The sequence below is a fragment of the Podarcis cretensis genome (genome assembly GCF_951804945.1).
Source record: "Podarcis cretensis genome assembly, chromosome: 3".
NCBI lineage: Eukaryota > Metazoa > Chordata > Lepidosauria > Squamata > Lacertidae > Podarcis > Podarcis cretensis.
In genome coordinates, this window is record NC_137172.1 from 81,506,408 (window position 1) to 81,519,541 (window position 13,134).

The 13,134-nt window shown below is 42.4% G+C and overlaps 1 protein-coding gene across 6 annotated transcripts in view; it reads left to right on the top strand.

Moving 5' to 3' along the window:
• The window catches only part of BACH2 (BTB domain and CNC homolog 2), a 253,179-nt gene that overhangs the window by 113,453 nt on the left and 126,592 nt on the right, over positions 1–13,134 (top strand). Inside the window, exon 1 of one of the 6 annotated variants that reach the window (XM_079971085.1) lies at positions 11,859–11,941. The exons of the other annotated variants lie outside the window; for them this stretch is intronic. The gene's annotated coding sequence lies outside the window, so the exon portion shown is untranslated. Of the gene's footprint in view, positions 1–11,858; positions 11,942–13,134 lie in introns of those variants that run through there. 6 annotated transcript variants of the gene reach the window in all.

The window sequence follows — 13,134 nt, forward strand, 5'->3', positions numbered from 1 at the left end:
CCGGGTGCCAGGCGTATTTTACACCTGGCTTTCAACCACTTGTAAACAAGTGAAGATCCCTGGGTACCAGGATGGCACCAAGACATCTCCACCATCTGGAAGTGCATGGCTGAGGATCCTTGGATCTTGACTGTTTTCACACACTAAAACCCATCCTGTAGAATTCTATCAGTTATATTTTACATTATAAGCACAATCAGAATGAATTTCAGGAACCAAAATGCTTTTTCTGTGCAGCCTGAGCAGAAAAGAAAAAGAGGTCAGAATAGGCCAAGTATATGTAGATTGTCTCTGGATCAAGTGTGCTTTCTTTTTTAAGTTCTCAAAGCTCTTAACCTAGTTCAAGGTTGTCATCAGAACTAGCCAGATGTTTAACTGATCATCACAGTCAGTCCATTTGAAAAATAAGACTTTTGAGCCTTCTTGCCCCCAAATGGCAACTAGACATTCTTTTTTTGTGACCGGGCACCTAGTTTATATATCTGAGTTTCTAGCACTTCTTCCTGTGTTCTTATGTCATTGATTTTTTTATTTAGAATAATGTTTAACTGAAAAACAGATGCAGCCATATTCCATTAAAAACAGAACAGTTTTCAGCTGCAGATTGACAGTGTCTTAGTGTAGTATGCATGTGCGAAGACTTGAAGAAGTTTTAATATTTTATAGCAGTGGATAACTAAAAACCCAAACCTGCTGTCTTGTTTCTATGGTAACAAATATTGAAGCATGTCTAGCCAACACTGATTTTCCTGCCTTAATTTTTGTGTTAATGATTTTCTAGAGCCTTCAAACTGTTGAATCCTTTAAAAACAAAAACATAATTATGAATTCCTTAAGATCAATGCTCCAACATTAAATTCCATATTTTAACAGATTTAACAGAAATATTTCTTTGTTCAAGGGAAAGACTTAATAAGCAATGGGATGTGGAGACTCTTATTAGGCAATTGGATGAAATTCCTGGAAAGCATTTCGCGTCAACATTGTGTTTTGTATTGCAGAATTGGCATTGAGTGGGAACGGTTGGATTTCAATTACCGTATTTTTCCTTCTATAACACGCAGATTTTTTCTCCTAAAAAGGAAGGGGAAATGTCTGTGCGTGTTATTGAGCGAATGTGTGGTCCCTGGAGCCAGTTGGTGCAAGGGGAGGCAAAAAAAAGCAGGCAAAAATCAAACCGCGCGTTTCCTAGAAGGGAAACTTGAAAAGAGGAAGCGGCTGCTTTCCGGCATACTGCCTCAGGGTCTTACTGCCCACCCACCTCTGTTTCCTTGCTGTGTTTGCTCAAACGGAACAAAGAGCAGGGAAAGCCCCTCCCCTCCAGGCAAGCAGAGGGGAAAGCTGAAAACATGCAGGAGGGAGAGAGAGAGAGAGAGAGCGCGAGCTGGCTGGCTTGGGTGGGTAGGTGAGGGAAAACTTTTGCCTTCCTTTCCTCCCTACCCCTCTCCTGCATTCTTAGCCAGCTGCTTCTCTGCACACCCCTCTCCTGCTCCTTGTCCCTTCTGTGTTTTTCCTTCCCTCCCCACTTAAAATGTGGTTAAAAAGCATGGATCCACATGGATCCTCAGGATCTTTGCATTGGGTCAGCCCAAATTCACCATCAGATCACATGTCTGTGGCCACAGCATGAAGCACAAAAATGATACATCCACTGTTTCATTCAGAATGTTTTTTCCCTTGTTTTCCTCCTCTAAAAACGATGTGCGTGTTATGGTCAGGTGCGTGTTATAGAGCGAAAAATACGGTATTATAAAACAGTGTTGCCGTGTCAGGATTCTAGGAAGAATGTCAGAATCGTCTCTGAGATGGGATGTCCTCCAGATGGTGTTGGCTTGGGTGTTTCCTGCCTTAACTAAGGCTTAGCTGAAATTTGTGGCTTACCTCGAAGCTGCGGCCCACCACTCAGCCACTGGTGAAGTTGCAAACCCAAATGCTTGAAGGCAATTCTCATTGTGAAATTGCATTTTGCCAATAAGAAGGCATCTCAAGTAGAATAAGGAGCTTCTTAAAGCCCTTGGTTGCTCTGTGGACTTGGGTGCCCCCCAGTTGCATTTTTTTTAAAAATAGTGACCCAAGCTAACTCAGCCAATTATTTCCCCCAGGGCATTTCAATTAAACAATGTCTTTGTTTTTCACGTGGGCCTGTCTCTTTCTCTATGTGGGTCTATTTCTTATCTTGTGTAAGTCAATGGAGATATCTCTCCTATCCCCTGCCTCGCCCCCTGGGAAAGAGGCTGTATTTTCAAAAAACTATGGTGCGGGCAGAAGCCCACCTCCTACCAGCTACCCTTGAGGTAGCAGAGTCTTTCTTGGAGGATGATATTTCTCTCGCTCCTAGGGTTCCATGTTCTTTCCCCTACCCAAATACCTTGCATCTGGTTACAATTTAATAGGCTCAATCCACTCTGGAGGTGTTCCTATGTCTGCAAATTTCATCTGGTAATGTGAAAAAGAACAACAACAACCAAAATAGATTCCCCATTATAATGACTACGAGGAAAACCAGAGCTTCCTTTAAATATGAATTGGAAAGACACAAAGTGGCTATGAAATGCATATACATTTTCCTTAATGTGATACTTACGTGAGCTCCTGTCCAACTCCAGCACTATAATATCCCACATAAAGCAGCTCATGGCTACACTTAACATTCACCTGTTTTAATCAAGTAAAGCTAATATGCTACAGTGATGAAATGCGTTGCATGCTAATAATTAAATTACACACATTTAAGAAATATAGAAGATACTAATGTAATGGTAGGGTGTAGTTGGCTCAGGAATATGTAGCTTTGTGGGCAGTGGTAATTATACGTGCCACATGTTCATTACCATAATGGAATACTAAGATGAGGGAATTTCAGCCAGTGAAGTAATAAGTAAAAAGCGTTGGGAATGCAGAGGAAAAAAAGAGCATGTGAACGCAGGAAAAGGGAATTGTGCCACATCACCCATGATGTCATACACATCTCCAAATAGATGTGAGGCAAATTGTGTTTTTCACAGCAATTACGATGGCCAGCACACTAGCTGCAGTGTGTATGTAATGTTATTTTGTAAAATATTGTGACCGGGCCCTGGAGAAAAATGTAAATTTCCACACCAAAGACTTGAAGAACTTGGAAAAAAACCTGTGGATTCTGCATAAGGTATCAACAGCACAATGGCCGTGTTTGGACATAACATTAAAGTAGTTTTATTTTAGCAATATATTGAACAATTCAGGATCTGGCTTGCTGATAGGCAAAGAAGTCACAGCTTGTTTCTACGCAGGGTTGGGTTTCTTATCCTTCTGCCTTCTCTAAAAACATCTGGCTGCTATCCTGAAGGCATTTGCAGCAATTGACAACTGGGCTGGCCGATCAGAAGGTTGGCGGTTCGAATCCCCGCGACGGGGTGAGCTCTTGTTGCTAGGTCTCTGCTCCTGCCAACCTAGCAGTTCGAAAGCATGTCGAAGTGCAAGTAGATAAATAGGTACCGCTCTGGCAGCAAGGTGAACGGCATTTCCGTGCACTGCTCTGGTTCGCCAGAAGCGGCTTAGTCATGCTGGCCACATGACCCGGAAGCTGTCTGCGGGCAAACGCCAGCTCCCTCGGCCAGTAAAGCGAGATGAGGTCCGCAACCCCAGAGTCGTCCGCGACTGGACCTAACGGCCAGGGGTCCCTTTACCTTTATAGCTTCACTATTATCACCAGTTCCCTTGCCACTGGTAATTACTGAACATACTCCACCAAATCTGGCTATTGTGATTTCTTAATCCTTTTCTCACAACCCTCTTGGAGCAAAGATTGCAAAAACTTGTTTACTTTTCGACTCCAGGACCTCTCCCTCTCCCTCTCCCTCTCCCTCCCTCCCTCCCTCCCTCTCCCTCTCCCTCTCCCTCTCCCTCTCCCTCTCCCTCTCCCTCTCCTTCTCCCTCTCCCTCTCCCTCTCCCTCCCTCTCCCTCCACCCCCACCCTCTTTTTACTTCATTGAAGTTGGTAACATCATTGGAGTTTCACCTCAGAGAAACTTTCCTTTTATATGGGAGTTAAGTCTATGGTTGGTATGAAAAAAGTCGCAGATTCAGTATTCAGCTGAAAAGATTTCTAGTACCACCACTAGTAGTGCTAGGAAAAACTTCTGAAGTTGGAAAGATGCTGCCAATCGAAAGAGAAAAAGAGAAAGCATCTAATGATGATGTGCAGAAAGAGAAATGAATCTCACAGATACCCAACATGTTTCAGCCAAAAATACAATAAAATAACACTATATAATTTCCCTCCACTCGTTTTCTGACTCCTTACAATTGTTATTATAATGCATTCTAAGTTTTAATTTTTTTTAATGTGTGGTTGAGTCATTGTATAATAAATGTTAATATTATCATTTTAGATAAGCCATTGACGCAGGTATGTTTAGCCAAAATGATTTGGGCACATTTTAAAAAATAAAGAACACATCCCTTTGTTAGCATTTGTTCCAATCAGGAGAGACAGTACTGTTGTCTATCTCAGTGTAAAGCAACTTCATTATTTTCATTTCTAGCCCAGAATAAGAGTGGGACAGCTTCGGAACTGTGACTCTCATTCACTTCTTTTTAACTTGAAAGCGAACCACAATCACACAGATAATTGTCTAGCAAATAATTGTTTTTATGCCAGTTCTTATCCCTATGTTCAAGTAAGGATGCCTGAGGAATTTGCCTTCTTATTTCCAGTGTGAATTAATCTGATCTTTCCCACACTGATGTGTGGATTGGACCAGCCAATCCTTATTTAAATAGTATTTCATGAAATTTTTAATCCAGATTTTAAGAAAAATGCAAATAAATGTGGAAACGGGATAGAACAGATTTGTGAATGAACACATGCAAGAATGGCATGGACTGAAACGATGGAAGAGTGGAGAATGAAATTAATGGACTATGCAGAACTTGATAAGCTAATAGGAAAGATCCGAAACCGGCGGGACCAGAAATTCACCGAGGACTGGAGTAAATTTGTGGATTATTTGAAAAGTATATGCAGCGATGAATCATTTGTGGGTTTACAAGAAGCTCTGTGAAGAAAAAATATTAGAAATATTGTAAAAAAGGGAAAAGAGGGAGGAGAGGTAAATAGTATAAGGCAATATAAAATTAGGAAATGCGTAAGAAATGCGTAAGATATGCGTAAGATATGGATGTCTCATACACCCCAGGTAGTGTGGTTGCTGACCTTGAGCCAGACATCCTGGAGAGTGAAGTCAAATGGGCCTTAGAAAGCACTGCAAATAACAAGGCCAGTGGAAGTGATGGTATTCTAGCTGAACTATTTAAAATTCTAAAAGATGATGCTGTTAAGGTGCTACACTCAATATGCCAGCAAGTTTGGAAAACTCAGCAGTGGCCAGAGGATTGGAGAAGATCAGTTTACATCCCAATCCCAAAGAAAGGCAGTGCCAAAGAATGCTCCAACTGCTGCACAATTGCACTCATTTCACATGCTAGCAAGGTTATGCTTAAAATTCTACAAGGCAGGCTTAAGCAGTATGTGGACCGAGAACTCCCAGAAGTGCAAGCTGGATTTAGAAGAGGCAGAGGAACCAGAGACCAAATTGCAAACATGCGCTGGATTATGGAGAAAGCTAGAGAGTTCCAGAAAGACATCTACTTCTGCTTCATTGACTATGCAAAAGCCTTTGACTGCGTCGACCACAGTAAACTATGGCAAGTTCTTAAAGAAATGGGAGTGCCTGATCACCTCATCTGTCTCCTGAGAAATCTCTATGTGGGACAAGAAGCTACAGTTAGAACTGGATATGGACCAACTGATTGGTTCAAAATTGGGAAAGGAGTACGGCAAGGCTGTATATTGTCCCCCTGCTTATTTAACTTATATGCAGAATTCATCATGCGAAAGGCTGGGCTGGATGAATCCCAAACCAGAATTAAGATTGCCGGAAGAAATATCAACAACCTCAGATATGCAGATGACACAACCTTGATGGCAGAAAGTGAGGAGGAATTAAAGAACCTTTTATTGAGGGTGAAAGAGGAGAGCGCAAAATATGGTCTGAAGCTCAACATCAAAAAAACAAAGATCATGGCCACTGGTCCCATCACCTCCTGGCAAATAGAAGGGGAAGAAATGGAGGCAGTGAGAGATTTTACTTTCTTGGGCTCCATGATCACTGCAGATGGTGACAGCAGTCACGAAATTAAAAGACACCTGCTTCTTGGGAGAAAAGCAATGACAAACCTAGACAGCATCTTAAAAAGTAGAGACATCACCTTGCCAACAAAGGTCTGTATAGTAAAAGCTATGGTTTTCCCAGTAGTGATGTATGGAAGTGAGAGCTGGACCATAAAGAAGGCTGATCGCTTTTGAATTGATGCTTTTGAATTATGGTGCTGGAGGAGACTCTTGAGAGTCCCATGGACTGCAAGAAGATCAAATGTATCAGCCCTTAGTGCTCACTGGAAGGACAGATTGTGAAGCTGAGGCTCTAATCCTTTGGCCACCTCATGAGAAGAGAAGACTCCCTGGAAAAGACTCTGATGTTGGGAAAGATGGAGGGCACAAGGAGAAGGGGACGACAGAGGATGAGATGGTTGGATGGTGTTCTTGAAGCTACCAGCATGAGTTTGATCAAACTGCGAGAGGCAGTGGAAGACAGGAGTGCCTGGCGTGCTCTGGTCCATGGGGTCACGAAGAGTCGTACACGACAAGACGACTAAACAACAAGAAATGACTAATACAGAGGATTATCAGAAGAGCTGAGGGAAGTCCATAACGAATGTAATTTGTGAGAAAGTATGTGTTGTGTTCTTTTTAATTTTGTATAGTAAAATTAATTTAAAAATTAATAATAATAAAAAAAGAATGGCATGGACTGGATCTATCCTTCCCTACCTGCAAGTATAACCATTTTAGCGGCTGTAGATTTCCTTCTGGATCCACCATGTAACTCTGAGAGATGAATTTTGCCCTAAGCATTTTATTTTAAGGAGAAGCGTTGCATCTCTAGAGCATTTTATTTTCTACAGTAGCTACCGTCTCGAGTTTTCCTTTTCTCTCCCCCACTCTGAAGACTCAAGAACAACAAAAGGCTTTTCTTATTGCAGTGTTTAGAGGTCTAGTAACAAAGGTTGTTGAGGTTCTTTTCTTCTGTATTTTTACGCTTCATATAATTTTAAATTAATAGGTCCACCCTTCATCTTGAGAACTCTTTTCAGCAGATATTTCCTAGTTTTTCCCATGACGTTTCGGCCTATTTCTTCAGATGACTGTGTGGTGTAAAAGAGGTTATTGTTTGCTGCCTAAGAACAAGTATGTGCAAGTATGTTAGTCTGGTTGGTACAGGATTTCAAGACTGGGTGGTATTTGACTCAGGGGCAGAGTTTGGAAATGTGGATTCATTTTAACCCCAGGGACTTCTTTTTGTCACTATGCTGCATATTTCCTGGGTCTATAGAATCAAAGGTGCATTGGCTTGGAAACTTGTTTGCTTGTATTAATATTTAATACAGGAAAAATAAGTAATTTGTGTCCCTCCCTGCCATGTGGGCTCATGGTGGTAACAACATATGATTCTGCGATGGCCCTAAATACCGCTCTCAGAGGCCCTCTTCACTCTCTAACGCTGGCCATGTTGTGCGATCATTTTCGTAATGCTGGTGGTCAACAAAAGAGGTTTAAAGACTGTCTCAAGGCAAATCTAAAAAAATGTAGTATAAACACTGACAACTGGGAAACTGGCCTGCGAGCGTTCCAGTTGAAGAACATCCTTTACCAAAGGTGTCATGGGCTTTGAAGACACTCAAACTCAGGACGCAAGGGAGAAACATGCTAAGAGGAAGGCACACTTGGCAAATCTACACCATGATCAACTCCCGCCCAGAAACCAATGTCCCCACTGTGGAAGGACGTGTGGATCCAGAATTGGCCTCCACAATCACTTATGGAGTGTGTTTATGGATGCAACTGTGTTTATGGAAGACAATCTTACTCGGCTACGAGTGATTGCCAAAGGGCCCTTTCCATAAGTCCTTTTCAGCTTCCGCTCTTGACGCCTTCAAACAGACCTTGAAAACGTTGATATTGGCTTCCTTTATGTTTAGCTGATCCTAGTTTTTGTTGTTGTTTGTTGCATCATATTGTTTGCTATGTGGGGAACCTCCAGCCTATGGGCCAAATTTGGCCTACCAGGGATTAAATTTATCCAGTTAGGCCATTCCCCCAAATTCATGTCTACTTGCTCTGCATCTGACATATGTGGGGCATATAGACATGTGCTAACAGTGTGCAAATGAAGTTTGCAGTCCATTGGCAAGGGAAAGCAGGTTTTGTCTCTACATCAGTTGATGGGAGGTAAAACTGAAGCTTTGGACTCTTTGCAAATACTCCATGGTGCTTTGAAGTTCTGACTTTGGAACTTCAAAGTGTCTAATCACATGATGTCATTTGGCCCATGAGGCTAGAATCTGATAAGGATCTGGCCTGTAGCACAAAAAAGAAGGTTCCCCACCTCTGTTGGATGTCAGTGTGTTACATACATTTTCCCTTCAGGATTTCCTGATATATAAAATGCATGTGCTATAGTGTTTTTGTCTGGCAATTCATCTTTTTTGTATTAGCATTGTTTTAGCTTGGAGAGCCCCAAGGATTGCTGGGCTATAATATCCACAATCCTTGACTGTTGGCTGGATCTACTGTGCAGTCAAAAAACATCTGGAGGGCCAAATAACCCCCATCCAGTGTTAGTGAATGATATTTTACCCCTTACAGACTAATTAAAATATGTCCACTGTAGCTCTACCTGATTATAGAGTGCTAGTGTTTTCCCTGCAATTTTCGTTTGGACGAATAGAGAATACTTTTCAAGAATGAGTGAAAAATAGATGCATTCTGTGCTATAATATTGTGTATATCTTTAGGTTTTGTACGTAATGCTAGGTACATATGATCCTTAATGGCTAAGTCTTTACTGTATTCCTCCCATTATTAAGACAGTGTCATACAGCTTTCTTACTGCTAGGTAATATCAGCTTCATTGTAGAGGCTGATCACCAGTGAAAGAACTAGGTTGTACAGCATGCTCTTCAGCTTCAGATAACCATTAGAGGAATATAGTATACCTCAGGAATATAGATGTGGGCCACCACTGCCTGATCAGAAGATACTGCTGAGGAATGATTTTGTGGTACAGTAGTTTGGAAACCCAACACACCTTTTAGTGGGAAGTTAAAATTCCTGGAGTGCAAACATGCTGCAAACACCATAGTAATGTTTTGCTTGTATCATGTATTAAAAGATTTTAGTGCAGGATATAAGAGTAGACATTGTCAGGTTTTGGAATACAGTGGTACCTCGCAAGACGAAATTAATTCGTTCTGCGAGTTGCTTCGTCTTGCGATTTTTTCGTCTTGCGGAGCGCGGATTCCCCGGGTATTAACGGTTTTACGAAAAAGGAAGCAAATCTGCAAGACGTTTTCGTCTTGCAAAGCAAGCCCATAGGGAAATTCGTCTTGCGAAGCACCTCGAAAAATGGAAAACCCTTTCGTCTAGCGAGTTTTTTTGTCTTGTGAGGCATTCGTCTTGCGGGGCACCACTGTACAACTCTCATGAATGTGACCAATGGTCAGGAATGGTGGGAGTCATAGTCAAACATTTTGAGGACACCACACATTGACTGCCCTTGGTTTAGAGCAGGCATGGCCAGACTTGGCCCTCCAGCTGTTTTGGGACTACAACTCCCATCATCCCTAGCTAACAGGACCCAGTGGTCAGGGATGATGGGAATTGTAGTCCCAAAACAGCTGGAGGGCCAAGTTTGGCCATGCCTGGTTTAGTGTGTAGGCATTTGAATAGAAATGATATGACTGAACCCATCTTGGTGCCCAAGAAACTAGTATCAGTGGGAGGGAGGTACTTCTGAGACACTCAACTAGGATCTAGATGGGAAAAAAATAAGTGGGGCTGCTGTTTCCTTGGCTGACAGCTGTAATGCTACCGCTACAGCCACGCATCAGTCACCACCCCTTATGAATTGTGCTTGCTGCCCATCCGAAAATCATTTCCATGCACAAGAAATTGACTTAATAAGCTTGAATATTTGAACATGTGGTATTGAGTCCAAGGGTATTTTTACTTGAATACTGTGTGTGCGGCCGACTACATTTCAAGCTTTTAAGAGTAGCAAGTACAAAATTTGCTGAGCATTCCAATTTGCTTTCATCAGCGAATGTTTGGTTGCGATTGAAATAATACCAGGCTAACAAAAGGGATAGTCATTGTTCCTCCTAAAGTAGCCATTACACAGGGCTATACTGCTTGGAGAAGTGAACATTTCTACAATAGGCAAAGTGTAGCTTCAAAACACACAAGCAATCCTTCTGACCCATCTGATTTTATTTGATTGGGATGTTTGTGTGTGTTCGATTGCTGTTTAATTATTACACCCTCAGTCCAGCTTTGAAGTTGTCAGAATGCAGTGAAGCTCACTTTTGTTAGGGTTTTGGTTTTTTTGTTTTTGTTTTGTTTTTAAACTCATTTCCAAGAAAGCTGTGTGTGTACAGAGGGCGCCACGACAATGCCTGGATCGGTTGAGACTGCACCCTATTTTTAACATGCTGTATCAAGTGTCAGTGCTGCCAGGTTTAAATCCCTGTGTGTGTGTGTGTGTGTGTGTGTGTGTGTGGTGTATGTATGCACTTGCTCCCTCCGAGATCTCTTGTACAAACAGGAATGCCTCTCTATGCCTTGTTTACAGTACAGCAGTGCATTCTTGAATAATTATAGTAAAAAGACCTTGGCGGGATACTCTGTGAGCTAAAGTTTACTTTCAGACTGGTGAATGAAAGAAAATCTTTGCTGGGAAGGGTTTTTTTTAAAGGAAGTTGTGAGTATGTGTGTGTGTGTGTGTGTGTGTGTGTGTTTTATAAAGCAGACATAGAAAGGAACATGCGGCTCTGGAGGGAAATACTCCGTGCTTTACAGTTGCTTGTGTGGATGGGAACCAGATGGTAAGCTGGGATACCCGCTCGGATATCTGAGGAGCCAAACATATGGTTAATAGTTAGGAGAAATAGCTTTCAGAGCTAGGGCTTTGCTGACTGCTTCACGTTACAGATTGCTACAGTGTGTCATTACATTGCCAAGCTAAGTGCTTAATACCCACTGTGGGCTCTGGGCCCGCACTTGCACAAACGACTTTCAGCTCTTTACTGGCACAAAGTAAGAAACTGATGTCATAGTCAGCTTCAGAAATGCCACTTTCCTCCTCCCTGCTCTGTCTGCCGCGGCGAAGCTGTAGAGTGTTTCTTCCTCCTCTCTGTCTCCCTTCCTTTCTTTCTCTTTTTTACAAGCTGAGTCCCAATGCCAATCAGTTTTCTTGTTGTTCTGTGTGTGCTTGTGCATTTTTCTGTGCTCCATATATTACCAGTATGTCATATTTTTTAATAACCGGAAGCTTAGCCTGGATTGCAGCGTTGCCCTTACTTGCCCACCATTTGAAGTTCCTGTTTTGGAAGCTTTTGGGGGGGTAAAACCATGGCCCCATGTTATCTAAGGAACTGCTGAGCTCATTCATCTGCTTTTCATGGCCCGCTTCCTTTTATTTTTAGCCAAATCCGTCAGGCCTGACAGGCGGGTAATTTGAGCCAGAGAAAGGGCAAAGCTCCAGGTCTCTTCCACAAAGCAATTCTTCCCTCCCTCCCTCCTGGGAAGGCTCTAAACTTGGCCTGCTTGAGGCAGATGGATTTGTTGAGTCATGTGAGATCATTTACACAAAAACACAGCGAGGCAGTGAAGGGGGGGAGGTGGAAAAGAAGTGTGGGGGAGTGGGAAGAGGGGGTTAACCGAGGAGGAGATGTGGGTGGGTGGGAGAGTGTGCATTGCTGTTGACTCTGCTGGCGAGTGTAGGAAATCTTCAGTGAAGCAGCTAGACAGTGGAATGCAGCAGATTTATTCTTGTATAAGGTAATGTCTAGTTTACAGTATAGGGTGGAGACAGACAGCAAAGGGATTCGCTTAAAATTAAAGCCACAACGCGTCCGTCCAAGTGGAGCGGGGAGGCTGTTCCCTTCGACTAGTGGGTCACAGTAGCAGTCCAACCACTTGACAGGATTGCGTATTTTGAAGCAGAGAATGCCTCTCGCAGTTCGGAAAACCCTGCCTGTGTGATGCAATAGGGAGTTTGCTTTGTCTTGACTCCAGCATGACTGTGGCGTGGGGGATGGGGGTGGAAGGAAGAGCTGGAATGCAACGTGAGCAACATGGGCAGGTCCTTCCAGAAATTATTTAACAAGACAGCAAAAGGAGGGGAAACCAGTCAGCATTTCAGTACACTGAATCTGCATAGAGCAGCAGTCATGGCAGGACGGAGAGCCGGGGGTGTGGGGGGTGTTCCCCCGCACGCCACCCCACTCCTGAAAAATAGATAGGTGGTTTTGGTGGTGGTCTTCATGACTGAGCGTATCTACATTTACGTTCTAAATGGTGGGTTTGCAAAACTGATTTGAAAGGTTTGGTGGTGGGTGGGTGGGTGGGTGGGTGGAGTGAGAATGCCATTGTAATAAAGCAGACTTTGAATTACAATTTCAAATTTGATCAGAACACTTTGTTTTAATGTTTCATATGAGGTAGGTATTGGGGAAATTGGGGATTTTAAAATTCTTTGGATCTGCCAGATTCTGTAGCTGGAATAGAAGCAAAATATGCAAACTGGGTGGTGTACAATATGCAAGAAGAGTGGAACTAGGAATATTTAAATTTGGTTTTGTTGGGTCCCCTGCCCCATTTGCCTTGTACCTATTCCAGTCTGTTTCTTTCTTTCTTTCTTTCTTTCTTTCTTTCTTTCTTTCTTTCTTTCTGGATGAAAAATATATATATTTATCTACAGAAACAATTTCTTTGTGTGTATATTGTTGAAACTAATATTCATATTTTGCTTTGAATGATAAAGTAATGATAAACTTTGAATCAGGATGTTTCAGTGGGTTCTATCTCCTTCCTCCCATATCTTCCTCCTTGTTTCCCCTTCTTCTAAAAATAGGACAGGGACACCCGGCTAGTTGAATTATAATTCAATCTGTTCTTGATTTATTTTTGACTTTCAGTGTGCCTATTAATGAAGCTGATACTTCAGACTGTGAGTAGCGGCTCACATGCTG